The sequence below is a fragment of the Canis lupus genome, chromosome 31 (genome assembly GCF_011100685.1).
Source record: "Canis lupus familiaris isolate Mischka breed German Shepherd chromosome 31, alternate assembly UU_Cfam_GSD_1.0, whole genome shotgun sequence".
NCBI lineage: Eukaryota > Metazoa > Chordata > Mammalia > Carnivora > Canidae > Canis > Canis lupus.
The window spans coordinates 30,805,132-30,825,525 of record NC_049252.1 but is presented as its reverse complement, the minus strand read 5'-3'; the positions used below and the strand labels follow the sequence as shown (position 1 = coordinate 30,825,525).

General features: G+C 40.9%; 1 long non-coding RNA gene across 1 annotated transcript in view; it reads left to right on the top strand.

Moving 5' to 3' along the window:
* The first annotated feature begins 1,251 nt into the window (after positions 1–1,251).
* The window catches only part of LOC111093501, a 46,996-nt gene continuing 27,853 nt past the window's right edge, over positions 1,252–20,394 (top strand). Inside the window, exons 1-2 of the long non-coding RNA XR_005382006.1 lie at positions 1,252–1,437; positions 9,812–9,979. This is a non-coding gene — a long non-coding RNA (uncharacterized LOC111093501). The remainder of the gene's footprint in view (positions 1,438–9,811; positions 9,980–20,394) is intronic.

Sequence of the window (20,394 nt, the reverse complement as noted above, 5' to 3'; positions counted from 1 at the left end):
CTGTCCATGCCTCACAAAGGTGCTCTGTGTGTAAATTTGCAGGGGGGTGGAAGGAGGATCATGGAAGTTCAGGGTAAACTTTTCTGAAAAATGCAACACTGGGGAGCCAGGGTGGAGATGCAGGAAGGGTCCTCAAGCTAACTTTCCATTCTCCCCACCAGAAGTGGTTTTCAAGGGGTTGAGGGTGGAAAAATATTTGAATTCTAGCTAATAAGATAGAAGCACACATGACGGGACTTATCTTTCTATATAGTGTTAATGTAATTAATGTAATTATTGATTATATCTGAAGAATGGTTATGAAGATATCAGTTCAGATGTGAGTCTCATCATTCTTTTTCATTTGTCTTATGCTTCATTTTGATTTTTAAAAAAAGGAGAAAAAAGTGAACCATCAGAAGAAAATTGGGTATTTTGTGCATGGTCTGTACTTGGAAGGATGTCATGTTGTGTTGTGAAGCCACTTTAGTGGCATCTACTTACAAGGCATGCTGTGGTGTTGGAGAGTGAAGGAGGATGAAAACCCAGAATACACAATAATAATAACAACTTCATAACAAGAACAACCACCAACAATTACCAAACATTGATTATGTCTCAGACCCTGATACTCATTTAATTTAATCATTTAATCCTTGCAATAACCCTTGAAGTAGGCACTAGTATTTATATCCTTATTTTCCATTGAGGAAACTGGAGCACAGAGATGTTAGCTGCTTTGCTCAGGTCATCCAGCTGGTAAGGAGCAGAACTGGGGTTGAATCCAGGTGGATGCTTAGTTCTTACCCAAAAGATTACAACCTATTACACTTGGAAGACTCCTTCAATATCCTTCTGCCAACTTCCCATCAAAGCAGAAATCTCTCTTACCTTCCAAGCAGGCAGTCATCCAGCCCCCACTCAAATGCATTGAGCAGTGGGGAGCTCATTACTTGGTTGGAAGTGCATGCCTTTTATAAAAAGATCCAATGGTTGGGAAATTCTTCTTTGTAGTCAATCTCCCTCCTATAATTAGCAAAATTTGACTTTCCCCAATGTTCTTGGGGTAGAGACTTCTTGAAGCTACAATAATATGGAATTACACATGATGGGACTTATATCTCTCTATGTATATTAATATGATTAGAAATTAATTACTTTGGAAGAATAATTGTAAAGGTACAAAGTTTTTAAATCTGCTTTTCACTATTCTTTTTCATCTGCCTATGCTCCAGACAATGGAACTGTTTACTCCATGTCTTGTTATGGATATCAGGAGGTCCCATCTTCATACTTTTGCTCAGGCTGCCTGGAAGAGCCTTCCTTCCACCTGTTCACAACAATACTCTTTGAACCTGAGCTTTCTCCACCATGAAGTCTTCTTTGATAAAGAAAGAAGTTGTTGTTACCAATGACAGCTAAGTGATTTTTTACCTAAAAAGGATGAGAAAATTGGAGGTAATTTCTTTCTTCTAGACCTAGCGAAAATATGAAAGCTGTTTGAGCATCTGTATTGTGTTGGAGGGTGATGAGGCTTCCTTCAGGCAAATCTTTTAACTTGGACTTTGGGCAAATTCTTTAGCATTGTAGGCCTGCTTCCTCAACAGCAAAATGAAATTCTTGAATCAGGGGATCCCACCGGTCAAGGTATACATACCTCGACCCTCTGATCAACTTTTAAGAAATGCCCATTAAGAGTGCTCTGTAAGACCTGTGAATTGGTAAGCCCATTGTGAGTGGAATTCTCTGTGAGAGGAAAATTGAGGGCTGCTGCCCTGATGAAGAAGCAGTATGAATATTTTTGGAAATTGGGAGGGTGGAATCAGCCATTAACACTCTGTTGTTCTGAATAGGAGGTATTTTGGTGGATGGGTGGTAAGAGCATGTTTCTACAATTTGGATAAATACAGGGTTTTGGGTTTGGTGGAGCAAGTTTGATTTTAAGAACTAGAGCATGAGTCATCTCCACTGATGCTTAAATGAGCTGCAGACTGAGCAAAGAAGAAAAAAGGCACCAGCCAGCCATTAGGGCTGTTGGGTACAGAGACTATTAGAAGGACTTCTAAGTTATATATTGATTGACTTTTTTATTTTGTGGTTTTTAAAATTGAAAACTTTTTTTTTCTTTTTTTTTTTAATGAGAGTATGATGGACACCAAGGCTTAGGAATAAGGGTTGTAGCTGGGAAGGGAAGGCCTGTAAGCTTTGCGGAATCCTGAGAAGGGACTGGAACAGTCTATGTACCATGAAGAAAAGACTCCAGGGCACATGGCTCCCCTCAGACGCCAACAAGAAGACCTGGGGAGGCAGCTGAGGGCAGATCAGGGGAGATACTGAGTCTTGCGGAGCTTCAGCAGATGGGGCCAGAAACTATTCAGAAATGCTCTGGACTTCTCAGTTTTGAAGCTCCTTGGAGTGTCCTACTAATAAATATGGAATCAGCAGAGAGAGTCCTGGGTTTCCCTATTTGAGAATTCACACTTTACCAAATCAAGCACTGTGGTCTGAGCTGCCCCATCCCTGGTGTCTTTCCAAAGTATCATCCCACTGCTTTGGTTTTCACCTCTTATGGTTTAGATTCAGTAATTTGTAGCAGAGCCTGTCCTCCACTCTGATCTTGTCCCCTGACCAGACAGTAGAACAATCTGAAAGAGAGGAACCCATGGGAACAATAGTGGCACAACCTCTGGGGAGGCTCCAGGCTATTTCCCAGTAGGGAGGGTCCCACAACCCATGAGAGGGCCCAGCAGCCAGAATGACCCATCTCCCCTTCTCTCCCATTGCATTTGTTCTTCTGGCTTGTGATGGGCCAGGATGAGAAAGAAAAGGGAGAGTTCCAAGAAAAAGCATCTTTCAAGAGTGACAATTTACAAGTTCTCTGCCAGTGTTCCCTATTTACCTCCATGAGCCTTTGAATGGCTTGAGCCCCAATTTACTTTAGTGGAAAGAAGATGTAGCTTACAGACATGCTTTGAAAAATTAAGAACATTATAAATGCCCCAGCATTACCAACTGGCATTTGTTTCTTGGGAATTCCTGACTTTTCCCCATTATTGTGAAACTGCCCTTCAAGAACAAGTCAGAGGTTCTCATAATCACTTCTCACCTGTGGAGAACTGTCAACAGCTTTGATGAAACTCTTGATGAACACATACTTACAGCCACTGTAAATGCTTCCTAGGCCAGGGCTCAGGAAAGGCCAAGGCTGAAGAGGGACACTGAGCTCCCAAAGGGGACTATGCTTTCCAGGAAGAGTGGCCTGCTGTGGGAGTGTCATGTGGTAGGGAAGAGCCCATGTGCCAGAGTCTGCCTGCTGGAACCATAGCCCAGCTTCACCATTAGCTGTGTGACCTTGAGGAAGCTCCTTAATCTCTCTGGTCTTGGGTTCCTTTTTCGATAGTGGGGAAGGTGATAATACCTATGAGGAGCATTGTCAAGATTAACTGGGTGGACCTGGTGGTGTGTGTAGAATAATTCTGTAAGTACTAGCTCTTTTTGACATTGGTTTATGATAATGGAACACAAAGGTGCAGATCCCCATATAACATGGGCTATTTACTCCAATTATTCCTCATAGCCACCCTGGAAGGGCAGAGGTATTATCTCCATCTTGTACAGGAAGAAAACTGAGTCCCTGAGAGATAAAGTCTTTTGCTATGCTGCTAAGTAGCAGAACGGGTTTTTTTTTTTTTTTTTTTTTTTTAACTCAAGGCAACTTATCACCTATGATTCATTCAGTATTTACCTTAAAAGGTTACCAATAATACTTTAAATAACTGATTAATATAATCTGTAGTCTTTGACATTTGCAACATTTCCTCAAAGTGTGAATAAAGTACACAGGAGGCTTCCCGGGCATCTCAGGTTGTTCTGGGAGTGTCTGTGCAGCTCTACTCAGGCTTCTATGGGCCAATTCCTTGCCTGTGTTCCTAACTGCCCACTGGACAGCTCTACCTCGGTCCCCCACAGATATTTCAACTTCTACATGTTCGAAATGGGTCTCATTACCTTCCTCTAAAACCCCTTCCTCCTCCTACAGTCACTCTTTCAGATTAAGGACCTAACAAAACTCTCCTTCGTCCAGACTGGAGATATTGGCACCAGCTTTGACTCTTCACCCTTACCTGCTCTTAAAATTGGTAGCCAGTTCCTGAGGACTAACCTCCACAATGTCTCTTGACTCTGTCTCTTTCCATCCTCAGTGCTACCATTACAGTTGAGGGCAATGTTAGGTAAGGAAGGCATCGCTGGTATAGCAAAGAGATCTCAAAGCACAAATGGCATAAAACCAAGAGAAGGATAGTCTTTGCTCATGTAAGAGAACTGGTCAAGTACACTGGTTATAGTCCATGAGCCATGTAGTGACTCAAGCTGGTGGAGCCTCCACTGGGCCACCAAGGAACCCTGGATTCAGCTTTATCACTGCCACCTGGAAGGAAAGAGGCACTGAAGAGATACTCAGGAGGTTTGATGAACAGATCTTGCAACTGAACCCATTTCTTCTGATCATACTCCACGTGGTCTCACCCACTCTCAATGGAGGCTAGGAGGCACAGTCCAGCTGTATCATGCTTGGCCATAAAGCCCTTGTAATTTCTTGCCTAGTTTTTGCAGTGGCCCTCACACTGGTCTCTCTGCTTAGTCTCTCTCCACATCTAATCCATACTCTACAATGTTGCCAGAGTTAACTTCAAAATCACCAGTCCTGTAGGCTTCCTGTTGCCTTTAGAACAATACCCATAATGTGGCATTCAAACGGCTCCACAGTGTGACCTAGGCTAACTTGCGGGCTCATATCCTACTCCAAACCTCCAACAGCTTCAGGCTGGCCTTGGCAGATCCCATGCTCCTGCACAAAGCCATGTATGCTTACCACCCTCTATCTCTGTGCTGAATAGGTGGCCCTCTTTCATCACTCATGGTTTGAGATCCCTTTATCCTTTCAGGCATTGTTTGGAAACCATCTTCCTTCTGAAGTCCCCTTCAAGTTGTCCTCAATTGAAAAGGATGACTCTCTCCCCTCCATTCTCCTTAAGTATAATTCTCCTATAGTTATAGGAGAAACATTAGGATTACACTTTCTATTATAACTCTTTGTTGAGTCCCTTGCCAAACCAAAAGCTTACCTTGTATTTTTCCTTCTTATTATTGCAGGATAAATCCAACTCTTTGGCATTACACACCAAAGCTTTCATAATCTATTTCAATAGATACATCTAAGCTTCATTTTTGCCACTCTTCCCAGAAGCCTGGTCTGGCCACCTTAAAATGCCCTGTCTCTCTATTGCCCTACATCCTTTTATGTATCTGTGACTTTGGTTCTGCTGCTCTCTGCCTGGAAGGCCCACCATGGCATCTTGGCTATCTGGTAAATGAGTGACCCCATCACATGCATCATTCCTTGGTGTTTCTTCTATCACAGGGGTCCACTCCTCTGGCAGAGCCTCACTGCTATTCTAATCCATCATTCCCAACAGATAGGAATTCCTTGAGAACCAAAACATCTTGATTGGTTTTCTGGACCCTTGCTGCAAGCACCACTTTTGGTGTATAGAAAGATCAAATAAGCATTTCTTGAATGAATGTACCTACCACTTAGATTGCCAGGTGCTGTTTATCTTTGTCACCGGAGAGCTGTGCACAGTGTGAGGATGGTGATTGCCTGAACTGAATCATAGCACAGGACATTTTGAACAGTTTCTTTTGTTGTTTAATGCTCCTACTAAGATGGAAGAATACAAACACATGTCTCATATGTCAAGAAGGACAAGAGTAGGTAAAAATCTGGGGAAAACCCAAAGCCCATAATGAAATTAAAAAAAAAAAAAAAAGGAAAAGATAAAAAACAAAGCAAGCAAGCAAGCAAGCCAGCCAGCTAGCCAGTCAGCCTAGGAAAATATATGTGAGAAATGAAGTTCACATTCTTGAACTGTTTCTTCTTTTTTTAAAAAATTGAAACATCTCCAAAGAGTACAGCCTTAAGAAACTTGGCCCAGGTGTATTTAATTTTCCAGAACAATATACTGATGATTATCATCTGGGAGCGTGAATTCTTAACCCTTAGGCCTACACCTACCGTTTGCTAACCACCCTGAAAGCTTTAGGGTTTTTGCCAAGGCAAGAAAAGGGCAGGGGGTAAAGATTGAAGTTTAGTAAACAGAAGAAGAGGATTCTGGATTGACTTGCAGGTGGTTCAGGAAGAGGGGACAGAGTAGTACAGGTGGGGTCTTCAGAAGCGAAGTACTACAGGTCGGGTCTTCAGAAGGGGGAAGAAGAAGTTGGATGCATGACAACATGGCATGTATTTCCTGATAAAATGTTCTCAAGCATTTTCTCAATCCTATGTGTTGGGGCAGAGAAAACAGCCAAGTAGTCATGTTTTACTTTTATATAAAGCTAGAGTTTAGAATTCTGTTGTTCTGCTTGAAATGCAAGGTCTGGATGTCATATACATTGCTTTAAAGCCCAAGTTTCAAAAGTAAACAAAGAAACAAACAAACACACTTTCAAGTCTGGTGCTGAAAAGAATTGAGCCGCAGCTCTTGCGGAGGCTGCTGTCTTTCTGCAGGACAGTCCTGTCCTTGCTTTGCTAATTCTTTAGTTCCTTCAAGATGCTTTATTTTAAATGTAGGCACCCACTTGAGAGAAATGTTCATTTTCATGTCTTTTTTTCCTTTTAGATGAATGAGTAATTATCAAAACAGAAAAGGCGCATGACTGGAGTCCTTTTAGCATTTAGGCAAACATCCTCTGGCAGTTCACAGTCTGGAAGAAGATCTAGTTGCTGCTCTCAGCCGAAGAATTCCACATTGTTGGACAGAACACCTCTTCCCATCTTCCTTTGAAACATGATGTGGCTTTTGTGACATGCCACAAAACCCCTGTCTAGTCTCACTTCCTCAGACATCTCGGGGAAAGGCTAGGGACTGTATTTCTCCCCATTAGTTGGAAATTTCCAACAGTTTTTAAGACAGTGAAGGGACTACATAATTTGTAAGGGACATAAAACACAGGGATATTTGTGACCTTACCTGGTTCATTTTACAAAACTCTAGATAGGTCCAATTTCTATCTGATATTCTTTGGCACATTTACATCTTGTACTGATAGCTCTAGAATGTTTCATGGTGACATTTTCCTTTTTTTTTTTTTTAAAGATTGTATTTATTTATTCATAAAAGACACACAGAGAGAGGCAGAGACATAGGCAGAGGGAGAAGCAGGCTCCCTGCAGGGAGCCCAATGCAGGACTTGATCCCAAGACCCCGAGATCATGACCTGAGCCAAAGGCAGACACTCAACCACTGAGCCACCCAGGGAGTCTCACATTTTCCTCTTTATCTCACTCATCTTCAGCCCTACTGTTGACTCTCCATCTGAAACCCACGATCCTCAGAGAGGTGAAATGAGAGGAAGGTACCCAAATGTTTGCGCCTCTCTTCCTGCGGAGTTTGCTGGTAGCAACAAAGCCAGGATCTTGGGGGCCCTGCTGTAAAACTCTGACCTGGGACACAGAGGTCCTCTGCCTTCCCCTTGCCCTGCCCTGGAATTTTGTTGTACAGAACCCTTTTTAAGGTTACTTGTAAATCTCCCCTATTCTCCTATTTGATGTGCCTTATACCTTTTCACACTCATTTATTTGCTCATTCATTCAATTTACCAAGTGTTTACTTTTCACAAGGCACTGTGCTTGGTAGTCAGGATATAATGCTATACAAACCAGACACAGGCTCTACTTTCATTGAACTCACAGGCTAGTTGAGGGGCAGTCATAATAGCCACTGCAATGAAGGGATACATGCAGACTGAAAGGAGGGCAGCAAGAGAAAGAGAGATGATTCCATGATCCTATATACAAAGCCACATGGAACCACACAGAACTAATGGATCTAAATTTCTCAAAGAGCAATTTTTGAATGGAGATATGCAGGGCAAGTAGGATTTGTTTAATTGGATGCAAAAGGGAAAGAGAGTGTGTGAGGTGGGGAAGAGCATATGCAAAGATCCTGTGGCAGAAGTGGGCATGTAATTAAAGGAAGACTCTGACTGGAGCTCAGAGTAAGGAAGTGTCTGAGGCCCAATCATGGAGAGTGTTCTAGTGCTTAAAGTTTTCTCCCTTACCTGGCCAATGGAAGCCAAGGAAGGATTTAAGATAGAACTCTGAGTTTTGAGATCATTCTGGAAACTGTGGGGAAGAATTTAGGCCAGGGCCAAGAAGGATGCTGGGAGACTAGTTATGAAAAAAATTAGTCTCTTGACTTTATAGGTTGTTTGCCATGGAACTGGGGAAAAGTGAAGATGTCTGATTAGTATTAGAAGAGAAAATGTTCTGTCTCCCTTTCTGATATTTCCCACACACTTCTTCTCCCTTCCCTTAGAACATAAAGACTCCTAACTCTGGGAAACGAACTAGGGGTGGTGGAAGGGGAGGAGGGCAGGCGGTAGGGGTGAATGGGTGACGGGCACTGAGGGGGGCACTTGACGGGATGAGCACTGGATGTTGCTTACACAAGCATCTCAAATTCCACTTGCCCAAATCTGCCCTAATGATCTTCTCCCAATATCTCTGTGCTTCTTCCCTCTTCCTGTGTTCCTGTGTCTCCACCCTCTGTGAATGGTTCTCTCTGCATCCAGTTTTGCCAGGTAGAAACTGAAGGTCCACCTTAGTGTCATTTTCTTCACTTCCCACCCACACATCATGGCCAACCCATCAGCAACTTCTGTCCATTTTCTCTTCTTTTTTTTTTATAATAAATTTATTTTTTATTGGTGTTCAATTTGCCAAGTTGATGGTTCTGTAATTCATGGGGGAGAGCTGCGCTGGTGAAATGGATATTAAGGTCATTAGTGAGTGCCCAGTTGGACATTCAAAATTCTCCAGGCAGGTCCTATTTGACTGGTTGTGATAAAGTAGGAAATTGTTCCAGATGTGCAAATTTTAAATAGTAATTCACATGTCTAAATTCTTTGTTGATGAGAGAAGAATTATAAGCCTCAAAGGTCTCCACTCCTATCTTTACTCATAAAAGTAACTGACATTTAATTTTTAGTCTTAAATCAGTATTTATCTATAAGCCTTTCTGTGTCTTGGAGAAATTCCTTCCACAAATGACACCACTTCATCTCAGTCCACACTCAACAAGGAAGTAACATGGAAGCGAGCATGGTGAGAGATTGAAGTCATCTGAGTGGATTTAATGTGAGGCCTCTCCTGCTCCCAGATGTCTTTACTCAAGCCCCTTAGAAGAGCCTTGGCCCAGGCCCTCATGCTATATCATTAATGTCCTGTTACTAACCGCAAAGATCTTAAAAAAACAATTTCCAAATTGTTAAAAAAAATGCAAAATATATGCTACTTTTCAATGTGTTCAGGGATTCTGAGCTTTTTAATATTTTGGAAAGGTTTAGTCTTATAACAAATTAGATTGGGTCACCAATATATTATTACCAATACCACCATAATTACTGATTGTCAGGCCAGACATTATGTCACTTAAACCTATCTGGTAAGTTGTGTTATTTCTTTCATTTTCCAGTGAGAATACTGATGCTCTCAGAGGAGAGAGAACTAGTAAATGGCAAGATGAGGATTTGAAATGAGGTGTGTTTGACTCCAAAGTCAGTGGGCTTTAGCAGATGCGGGTCTCCCTCTGGGGACTTGACACCTATTTTATTATTTATTTTCTTATGCCTCATAGATCGTTTACTCTTTTTAGAACTATGGGCCTTTGATCCATTTTTTGCTTTATTTAAACAAAATGTAGACTAGCCCTAAACAGGGTTTTGAAAGTGATCTGTCAACCTACTATTTGTCTCCTCTTTCCTGACCTAGGTCTATAAAGTATCTTGAAGACAAAAGTTGCCATATAAATGCTGTGTGTTATCTTCTTCATCAAGGACCATGGAAGAAGCTGCTGGTTGGAGATGAATGAGCTTTTGTTTCTGCAAAGTCGAATTTTTATTTTTTAGCTGATATGTTTGGAGCCAGAACTCTTCCCTGGTAAGAAAGATAAATTCCTTGACTCTGAAAAATGACTTTGAGAGCTGGGTAGTAGGAGAGGTTAGCTATTGTGCTGGGTCCTAGTCTTAGAGGTAGCAGAATGGGAAGAGAGGAGGAGGAGAGGTGCTTCTTAGATACTTGCTTCAGTTGGGAAATGGGGACATTTGATATGTGGAATCTGATATTTACCATACATGGTGTTTTTTTGCCCAGAAGGCTCTCAGAAGAATGCATTCTTGCTTTCTCTCTTGTCCACACCCATCAGTGATAATCAGCGCCACTTGGGCGATTCTGGAAGCCAGTCTAAATCAGCTACATTACTTAATAGTTTGAGGGGATGGGTAGAAGAATAGTTTCTCCATTGAAAACTATTAGAGGAATTTATAGGCTGTCGGGGTGTAATTAGCCATGAAAGATACTGGCAGGGGCATGAAGCTAACATTCCTCTCTCATCCCTTGACCCTGCCTCCTTCCATAAGTGGGAGATGTTCTCCATGTCTTGGCATTCGTGTCCTTTTGTTCTGCTCTTTGAGTCTCTGCCCTGGATTAGTTTTTCTGAAGCACACAATGGCGTCCTCAACCTGTATTTCTGTGAGCTCTATTAATAGCTCCTCTTTCAGGCTTGCTATTCTATTTATTTCTTGAACTGCATTCAGTGAGATGTGAGCAATTGTGCCAGACAGGCTTTCTGCCATTTTGCATTCATGCATGCTCAGACAGGGAAGGCCTAGAAACACATTTTATTAGTTAGGTACTATAGACAGTCAAGTTTGACCTAGTTGGAAGTTATCAGCATTACTTAAAAGAATAGACTTATTTACCCAAAAATTTTGAAATGTGTGTAATAACTATTTGTTTTCTTTTAGAAAAATGATGCTCACCAGAAACTAATTCTCATAGGGACTCCTGGATCATAGATATTTATCCCCCTCATGAAACAGTACGTGTACTTAGTGGCACTGCAATGAATGTTTTAGAAGTAATGATAGTTTTGTCGTTCCTCAAAAAGCTAGACCTAGAATTACCATATGACCCAGCAATTTCACTCTGAGATTTATACTCAGAAGAATTGAAAACAGGCACTGAAACAAATACATGTATGTGTATGCTTACGGCAGCACTATTCACAATAGCCAAAGAGTAGAAATGACCCAAATTGCCCTCAACAGATTAACAAACAAATGAGTTGTGGTCTCTACACATAAAATAGAATATTATTCAGCCTTAAAAAGGAATAAAATATGGATACATTACTATAATATGGATGAATTTTGAAAACATGGGGCTAAATGAAAGAAGCCAGACCTAAAAGGTCAGATGTTATATGTTTCCATTTATATGAAGTGTGCAGAATGGATAAACCCATGGAGATAGAAGATGCATTGGCAGTTGTCAGGGCCAGGAAGAAAGGGAAAGAGGGAGCTGACTACTTAATGAATATGGGACTTCCTTTTGGGTAATGAAAATGTCTCAGAGCACAATATTTGATCATACTAAATGCCACTAAATTATTTTCCTTAAAATGGTTTATTTGTGTTATGTGAATTTCACCTTAATGAAAAAAATAATAACTATAGCAAATACCTACTAAGCACTTGCTATGAACCAGGCACTGTACTGGGCATTTCACATAATTCTCTCTTGAGGCTGTATAACTTCTCTGTGAGGCAGGTGATATATTCCTTCCATTTTACAGTTAAAGACTCTGACTGGGGCAACTGGTTGACTCAATTAAGCATCTGCCTTTGGCTCAGGTCATGGTTCCAGAGTCCTGGGATCGAGCCCCCCATCAGGCTCCTTGCTTGGTGGGGAGTGCAGTTTTCCCTCTCCTCTCTGCTTCTCCCCTCTTCTTGTGTTCTTACTTGCTCTCTCTCTCAAATAAATAAATAAATAAAATCTTTAAAAAAATATTAGGTAACCAAATATTAGGTAACCCTGATTGAAACCCAGAGAAGTTAAGCAAGACACTCTCCCCTGACCAGCTTTCTAAAATCTTGAATTCCTAGTGCTGAACACAGCAAGTTGGAGAAACTTGATCAGAAATAGAGTCGTTTTTCAATTCCATCAATTTTGAAAGAATGCCTCTCTGCTCTGAATTTGGACACTGGCTGGTAAGTGAGTTAGAGGCTGTGGTTCTGTGTTTAAAAGGAATGTCACAAAGAACTAGTTCTAGATGTGTGCAGAGGTGGCCTTTAGAATTTTTTTTGCCAGCAAGACTTCTTGGTGGGATCTCCTAATTAAGGGTTCTCAGGGAGCAGGCAAGATGGTGTTAGGATGGACACAGGGGATCAATCAAAGTGGCATTGGGCTCCGAATTCATACTTGACTGGCCCATTGTCAAGTTTCCTTATAAATTTTTCATTTATAAAATTTTAGTGTAAATCTCGTGGAGTCAGTGACTGGGGATTCAAGGTTCTTCAAATATGCAGAACATGAGGTGTCTGGGGTGACTTTTGCATGATCTGTTATTCCCTGTGGTTTACTAATGTGATTTTATGAAGACCTAACTGGTAAGACCTGCCTATTGTACTGGGGTACTTTTTTCATGCTACATTCATTTACTCACTTGCTCACTCATTCGTTCACTCATTCACTCATTCATTCATTCATTCATCCATCCATCCATTCACTCACTCACTCACTCACTCATTCATTTAATTCACTCACTCATCTACTTACTGTCACTAGCCCACTAGCTTACATATTCCTTAACTCATCACTCCCTCATTCCTTGATTGATGGAATAATTTAATCTGCATGAATAATACATGAAAAGTTGCTTGTAAAAATGTAAACAGTATAGACATCCTGCAAGAAGTGAGAATCCTTTGGTACTAAGCTTCTGGGCTTCCCCTCCATCCTGATCTGAGTCCCAGCAGTACATCCTACTGCTCATCATTCATTATTTTGTATGTAGGCTTCATGCCTTCTTCCAGACATTTATTATATATATAGATGAACACTGTATGGGTTTTCTGATGTTGTATATATAATCATAATGGATTCCTGTTCTGGAAAGGCTTTTTAAAATAACAACTGTTTTATTTTTTGACTTTTAAATCTATTTTTAAATTTTTTATTGTAATAGAATTTTGCCGGTTATTCTAGAATTCCCTTACTCCCACCAAAAGTAATCACTTTTATGGTTTTTATGGTATTAAGTTTCTTGTATATTTATGGTTTAGTTAAAAGTATGCAGCCCTACACATCATAATTTTGCCTACTGAAAAGTTTTTATATATGAATTTGAAGAACCTGGCCCATTTGACCTGTGGACTATGCTCCAGGCTGAATTTTGCTGATTGTGCCCTCATTGTGCAGTTCAACATGCTCCTGTGTTCCCTGTCTTCCTATAAATTGACAGCTGGATCCAGAGGCAGATTCAGGATCAGCCCCTGGGATAGGTGATTATAGCTGGTGCTGTATTCTTCTGTCATGTACCTGTTCTTTTCCCTCTTATTTTTAATGTTGGAGGATATGATGCATGTCACCTAGATCCATTCATTTGTTGGAAGCTGCAGAACAGTGATGTTCTAAGACTATCACTTTGTTTTCATTTATTATCTGGAATAGTTTTAAAAGGATATACTTCCTTTCATCCACTATTTGGTTATCTAATAGTTTATACATATTGGAAAGTAAGATACATGTTTGATAGTTTCCTTTCTTTTAAAAAAATGTATTTATTTGAGAGAGAGAGAGAGAGAGAGAGAAAGAGAGAGAAAAGGAGCAGAGAGAGGAGCAGGGGGAGAGGGGAGGCAGGGAGTCTCATTGGGCTCAATCCAAGGACTCTGGGGTCATGACCTGAGCCGATGCTTAACCAACTAAGCCAAACAGGCACTCCTTTTTACTTAAGTTTTCAAGATCATGTACTGGTTCTTTGTCATCCTCAAAAGTTTACCTGTTAGGTTTTTCAAACATGTCATCATGAGCTCATAGGTTTAAATATACTTGATGAATTCCAATTTCTTGTAATTCTCATCCTTATGGAAGTCACATTGTCCCATCTGTGAGTTAGAGAAGCTCTTCCACTTAGACCTCTGTGATCAGCTGCTCTCGTATCTCCTTGACATGATTCTAGAACTGGGTTGGCCTTTGTTTCTAGGCTTTCTCAGTGGACAGAGCTAAGAAAACACGCATACATACACAGACAGACAAACTCTGTCTCTCTCACCACCTATCTGTCATCTGTCTAGAAGCAGATAAAATGCCATATCAGTTCACACTAATTCCTTTAAATTTTTTTTAAATTTAAATTCAATTTAATTAACCTGTAGTGTATTATTAGTTTAAGGGGTAGAATTTAGTAATTTATCAGTTGCATATAACACCCAGTGCTCATGACATCAAGAGCCCTCCTTAATGCCCATCACCCAGTTTAGAAATGGACAGAAATGATGAACAGACATTTCTCCAAAGAAGACATACAAATGGCCAACATACACATGAAAAAATGCTCAACGTCACTTGGCATCAGGGAAATACAAATCCAAACCTCAGTGAGATACCACCTCACACCAGTCAGAATGGCTAAAATTAACAACACACCAATTTCTCTAAAAACATTTTTTCCTTTTATTTAAATTCAATATGCCAACATATAGTATAATACCCAGTGCTCATCTCATCATGTGTCTCCTTAATAACCCGTCACCCAGTTAGCCCATCACCCCACCCACCTCCTCTTATGCAACCCTTTGTTTGTTTCCCAGAATTAGGAGTCTCTCATGGTTTGTCTTCCTCTCTAATTTTTCCCCATTCAGTTTCCCTCCTTATTTATGGTCCCTTTCACTGTTTCCTATATTTCACATATGAGTGAGACCATATGATAATTGTCTTTCTCTGATTGACTTATTTCACTCAGCATAATGCCCTCCAATTCCAACCACATCAAAATAAATGGTAGGTATTGGTCCTTTCTGATGACTAATATTCCATTGTATATATATACCACATCTTCTTTATCCATTCACCTGTCAATGGACATCTTGGCTCCTTCCACAGTTTGGCTATTGTGGACATTGCTACTATGAACATTGGGGTGCAGGCCATCTGTTTCACTACATCTGTGTCTTTGGGGTAAATACCTAGTAGTGCAATTACTGGGTCATAGGGTAGCTCTATTTTTAACTTCTTGAGGAACCTCCACATTGTTTTCCAGAGAGGCTGCACCAGCTTGTGTTCCCACCAACAATGTAAAAGGGTTCCCCTTTCTCCACATCCTTGCCAACAGTTGTCTTGTTAATTTTAGCCATTCTTATGGGTGTAAAGTAGTCTCTCATTGTAGTTTTGATCTGTATTTCCCTGATGGCAATTGATGAATAAAACACCAACTTCTAATTCAAATTAAAGACTACAGGGTTTTTACTTTACCTCCTCTATATTACATCTGTATCTCCCCTCTTTCACACCAAAAATCTTAGTTCCCATGTATATAGGATTAAACTATCCCATAATTACTTGCTTTATCTCTTGGTATAAACACAACAGTCTCAGAATAACAACATAATACTATTACCACCAATCATGATTCCTCAGAACAGTTAACTGTATTACATATGCTATTTCTTGTCTTTCCATTATTTCATGGCTTTACTACATCCTCACAGTCGGATCTGTGTTCACATGGTCCTATAGTATATATATTATAAGGTTCTCTGTTAACTTTCATTTAGTCTTAGTTCTTCAAGCAGCTACAGGTTAAGTGCTCACCATCTGTCCTTATGTGTTCTCTAGTCATTTTTGTTGTCTGAAACATGGGCTTTAGTAGATTCCTCAGGAAGAACTCAAGGGAACAGTATTTTCTGAGTTTTTGTATGATAGAAACAGTTGGTCTCTGCTCTTTATACACAAGGGCGATACTGCTGAATGCATGACAAATGAGCGCCATGTGGGATCTGGGATTTTCTTTTGCTCTAAGGGACACTATTTGGACAACTGGCAAAGTTAGAATTAAGTCTGTATAATAGGTCTGAACAATAGCTTATTAATTTTCTTACTTTCAAATCATATTGTGGTTGTGTAAGAGAATGGTTTTGTTTTGAGGAGACACAAACTCCAGCAATTAGGGGTAGAAGTGCATCGTGTATGCAACTTACATATCCACACAAGTGTGCATGCACACACAGGCACACACGATAAATGGTAATATTTGGGGAATCTAGGTGAAAGGTGTATGGATATTCTGAATTCCTCATGCTATTCTTCAGCTTTTCTGTAAGTCTAAAATGATGTTAAAATAAAAAACAGTATTTAAATAGACATGCATTTCTCAATAGACATGTAAGTGTGTATATCCCTATTTATGCTAGCATCCATAATTTTACAGTACAGTTTTATGGATCTTTTGAATTGTATTTTTTCAAAGACACAGTAGAAACTTCTTATGATGCTTAAGGATTTATACTTGGCACAATAAAATATGCGGTACTGATGACGGATCCAGAAAACATGCAGGAAAAAAAAAAGACATAAATGACTTCTTTATAAAGAAAAAAATTCAGCAACAATGCAAAAATACAGAGGTTTGATCTTGATTCATTTTGCATAGATGTCGATTTCTGGCATATTTTCTTGATTTTTAACTGAGACCTTGATCCCCTTCTTCTTCTAGTTTTTCCTTTAAAGTCAAATAAAAAGGAACAGAGCTATTATTATTTTGCATTGAGTGTCTCAAGTAGATTTAGATTGGTGGTTTCAAAGCAAACAAACAAGAGACAGATGCAATGGAATTTCATAACTAGATGGGCTTTAGGGTGTATCAATTTTCTTAGGCAAGTTCATAAAAAAACAAGTCTTTCCCTCTCATACTCTGTCCTTAGGGACTAATGTTCTAAAAAGGGAGAACAATTTTCCAGTAAAATTAACTCTGTTGAAGATGTGATGGATTTTAAAGACATTCCCCTTTTGTGATATTTTTTAAGGCTTGTGGAGATAAACCACTATGTAGCTACTGGGGGGCCTCCCCGGTGGGCTGCATTCTTGTCCGATGTCGTGGCACAGGTGGATGTAAGTGGCCTCATGCTTGGATCTCCTGGTTGTCCAAAATACTTTCATCTTTTCCACTGGATGGCAAGTTCTGTTTGAAAAGTGGAAGCACCCCTTAAAGATATGAAACAAGTTTCCATCATTTGGGAGGGCAGTCTCCAACTTACAAATGAATTGTTTTTGAATATTGTTTCTGTTGGTGGCTGGAAATTTAAAATCGCCTTTTTGTAGGACACACCATAGTTAGGTCCCCAGGCCAGGTGACTAAAATTTACCAAGCCCCCCATGTTAATTTCTGAAGCAATCCTACAGCCCCCAATCTCCAAGTGTGACTATGTTCTAGAGCAGTGGCTCTCAACTGGGCCATGGAGGGCACTTTCTGAAAGGCCCCGCTGGCTGCTATCTAACACCCTACACAAATTCCCTGGAGTGTAGATCTTCTCATGGTACTGCTCTGCTCAGGGGCATGCATGCTCCTTGCTGACTACCAAATATATGCCCCTCCTTAGGCAGCATTCAAGCCTTTCAACCACAGGCTCCATTTCTCCTGTCCCACTATGTGCCATTACCCCACATGCTATCTAAAGCTTTGCCTGAACATGCCCCACCCTTCCTCAGTTCCCCACCTTTGCCTATGCTATTCTTGGCACCCAGGATTCAATTTCTATTTGTCTTGACCTAAGAGATACCTCCTCTTTGCTGGCTCATCTCATATACCACGTCCTTTCCTGATTGCTCCTAGTTGGCACTTACTTCTCTGTTCTCTTGAATATATTCTTACCCGTTGTATGGCATGTAGTATTGTCTTTATGGGGTAGTGTTTGTTAGACTATTAATGAGTCCTATGCCTACCTGGGGGGCAGGGATCCTGGTCTTATTCACCTCTGAGAATCCGGCAATGCCTAGCACTGTGCTTTAAATACAGTGGCTGCACAACAAATTCGAAGGTGTTGAACTGCCTCCCTGCCCCCATCCCAATGTCACATATAGAGAGGGGATGGGCAGTATGTGCAAGTGCCCGTAGCAGGCCAGAGAGGGGAGCTGTCTTTGTTACTCTCCAAACATTAATGTCCACAGACAGCTAAGTGCTGTCTACCTTTGGCTTTGAGTCAGATACAATAAAACAAAATCAGCCATTACGAGTAATGCTTTTTAAATATTGTTGTAAGCCTCACAAAAGATGTTTGCTATCCCTGACTGGTGTCAGATGCAATAAATATAATTAATCTCTGGAAACACATAGATGAAATTACTTAAATCATGGCTTTAGTTTGTTTCTAATCCTCTGAATCTCCTGGGCATAGAGCAAGCCACGTGACCTTTTGCTGCTGGAGGCGCCTCCAGCCCTTCTCCCAGGTTTGGCTCTAGGGATTGTGGTTCTTTCTGGCCATTTTAAACTTGAAAGTGGAAAATGTTGGGCTCTCCATATCCATCTCTTGGGGACTTACTAAAAGAAAGTTTATTTGTGCAGGAGAGATGACCTCTCCTTTCCTCTTTGACTGTGTTTTCATATCTAATAAAGTCGAGAGTGCATGTTGCAGCAGCTTCCCTTAGGACAAATTCAATGAGTCTTGTAGGTAAATGGCACCGAGTGCTTTCCTCCATCTCAGTATCACCAAATTACTTTTGCCATGAGTCATGATGGCTTTGGAGCTATAATGTAGACACCATTGATTTGATGAGGTAGAGGCAACCTTAGATTTCATCCAGGCCAGTAGCCCCATTTGATAAATAAGAAACTTGGTGAGCTTCCATGTCTTGCTGGGGGTCACTTCTTGTGTGAGTGTCAGAGGCTGGGTGACAACAAGCTCTCTGTTGGGATTCTTTCTACCTCATAGATTTTTCTCAAACATTTTTCCAGGTGGGATTTTTAAAAAAATCTATTTCAGAGAACCATGATGGAAAGACTTGGTTAAGAAGACCATGCTTTTCTTATATTCATTTAACCAGCATTTATGGAGGGCTCACCATAGGCAGGCACTTTCTAAGTGCTGGGGATACCATGATGAGCAAGACAGATACAATGCCTAGAGTGGGGAACCTTCCAGTTTACTGGGGCAGCCAGGAATTAGATAGAATAACTCAATGAATTTTGAAGGATGAATTTATAATGGGAAAGTGTAGGGTGCCTGGAACCTCTAATTGAAGGGTGACGGAATTTTTCCAGCGGAAACCAAGCATATTCTAAGTAAAAGGAGCAGCACGTACAAAGGCTGAGGGTTCAGCGAGCACTTTCTCTCATGTCCACATGCTTACGCTAGACATCTTTGAGGCTACCCACCGCTTCCCTCTCCAACCTTATGTCTCCTGCCCCAATTCTTTGTCCAAGATTTTCTTTATTTTCCTTCCTTTGCACCTACTGTCCCTCTCCTGGAAATAAATTGCTTCCAGTCCTACTCATGCTTTAGGTTTCCGCTTTCCATTTGACTCCTCTAGACTGTTTTGGCAAATTCTCCCATATGATATCATAGCAGCCTTTGCGTACCTTCAGTGGACTTCACAGGCTTCAATGCAATTGTCTGTGTGCTTATCTGTATTCCTTGCTGGCCTGTGAGTGTCTTGCAGGGGTCACAGTTGTGTCTTATTTGTCTCAGTATGCCCAGCACAATGTCTTGAACTTAATAGTTATTCCCAATATACATTTATTATATCAACAGGTGGAGAAATAGAAGCTTCTGACTCTAGTCCAGTTATTTCTGCCTCTTTTTGCCCCTTTGTCTATCACTCCATCCATTCTTCTTTCATTCCTTTCTTGCTCCCTCCCTCCTTCCTTTCTTCTCTCCTTCTTTTCAGCTTTCTTCCTTCCTTCCTCCCTCCTTCCTTCCCTCCCTTCTGCTGATGATCTAACAGAGTCTACTATGAGCTTGGCCTTGAGTTCATGGTCTAGCAGAAGAGTTGGATAGGCAATTAGATAAATAATTTTTTAGCAGCATACTTGATATTACTGGAGTTTAAACAAAGGGCTCCAGAGTACCAAGGGTGGATCCACAAGTCTGTTTGGGATAGTCTGAGAAGGCTTCACCATGGAAGTACTGTCTGAGCTGGGTCTTGAGAGATTTGGCAGGTGAGGAAAGGGAGCAGGAAGGCTACTGCTTTGGAGGCTTTAGCACATGCAGAGAGAGACCCTGATTTGTGGAGAGTCAGAAGTTTAATGTCCCAGGAATGGAGGATGTATATGGTACTGGGGAGTGAGGGTAGGGAAGAGTGGGCAGGAGGAACCAAGGCCCAATGGGAAAATGCTCTTGCTTGACTCTAAACAATGTGAGTTTTATGATATAGGTGCAGGGATCCCTACTAAGGTTTTTAAGCATAGAAGTCTCTGTTTTGTAGGAAGCTGAAGGCACTTCCCTAGGGCCATCATAAGAGAAAATCGTGGACATAGCAAAGGCAGGGCTTGCTAGCAGGTTTTCAGTGCTACCCTGCCATGT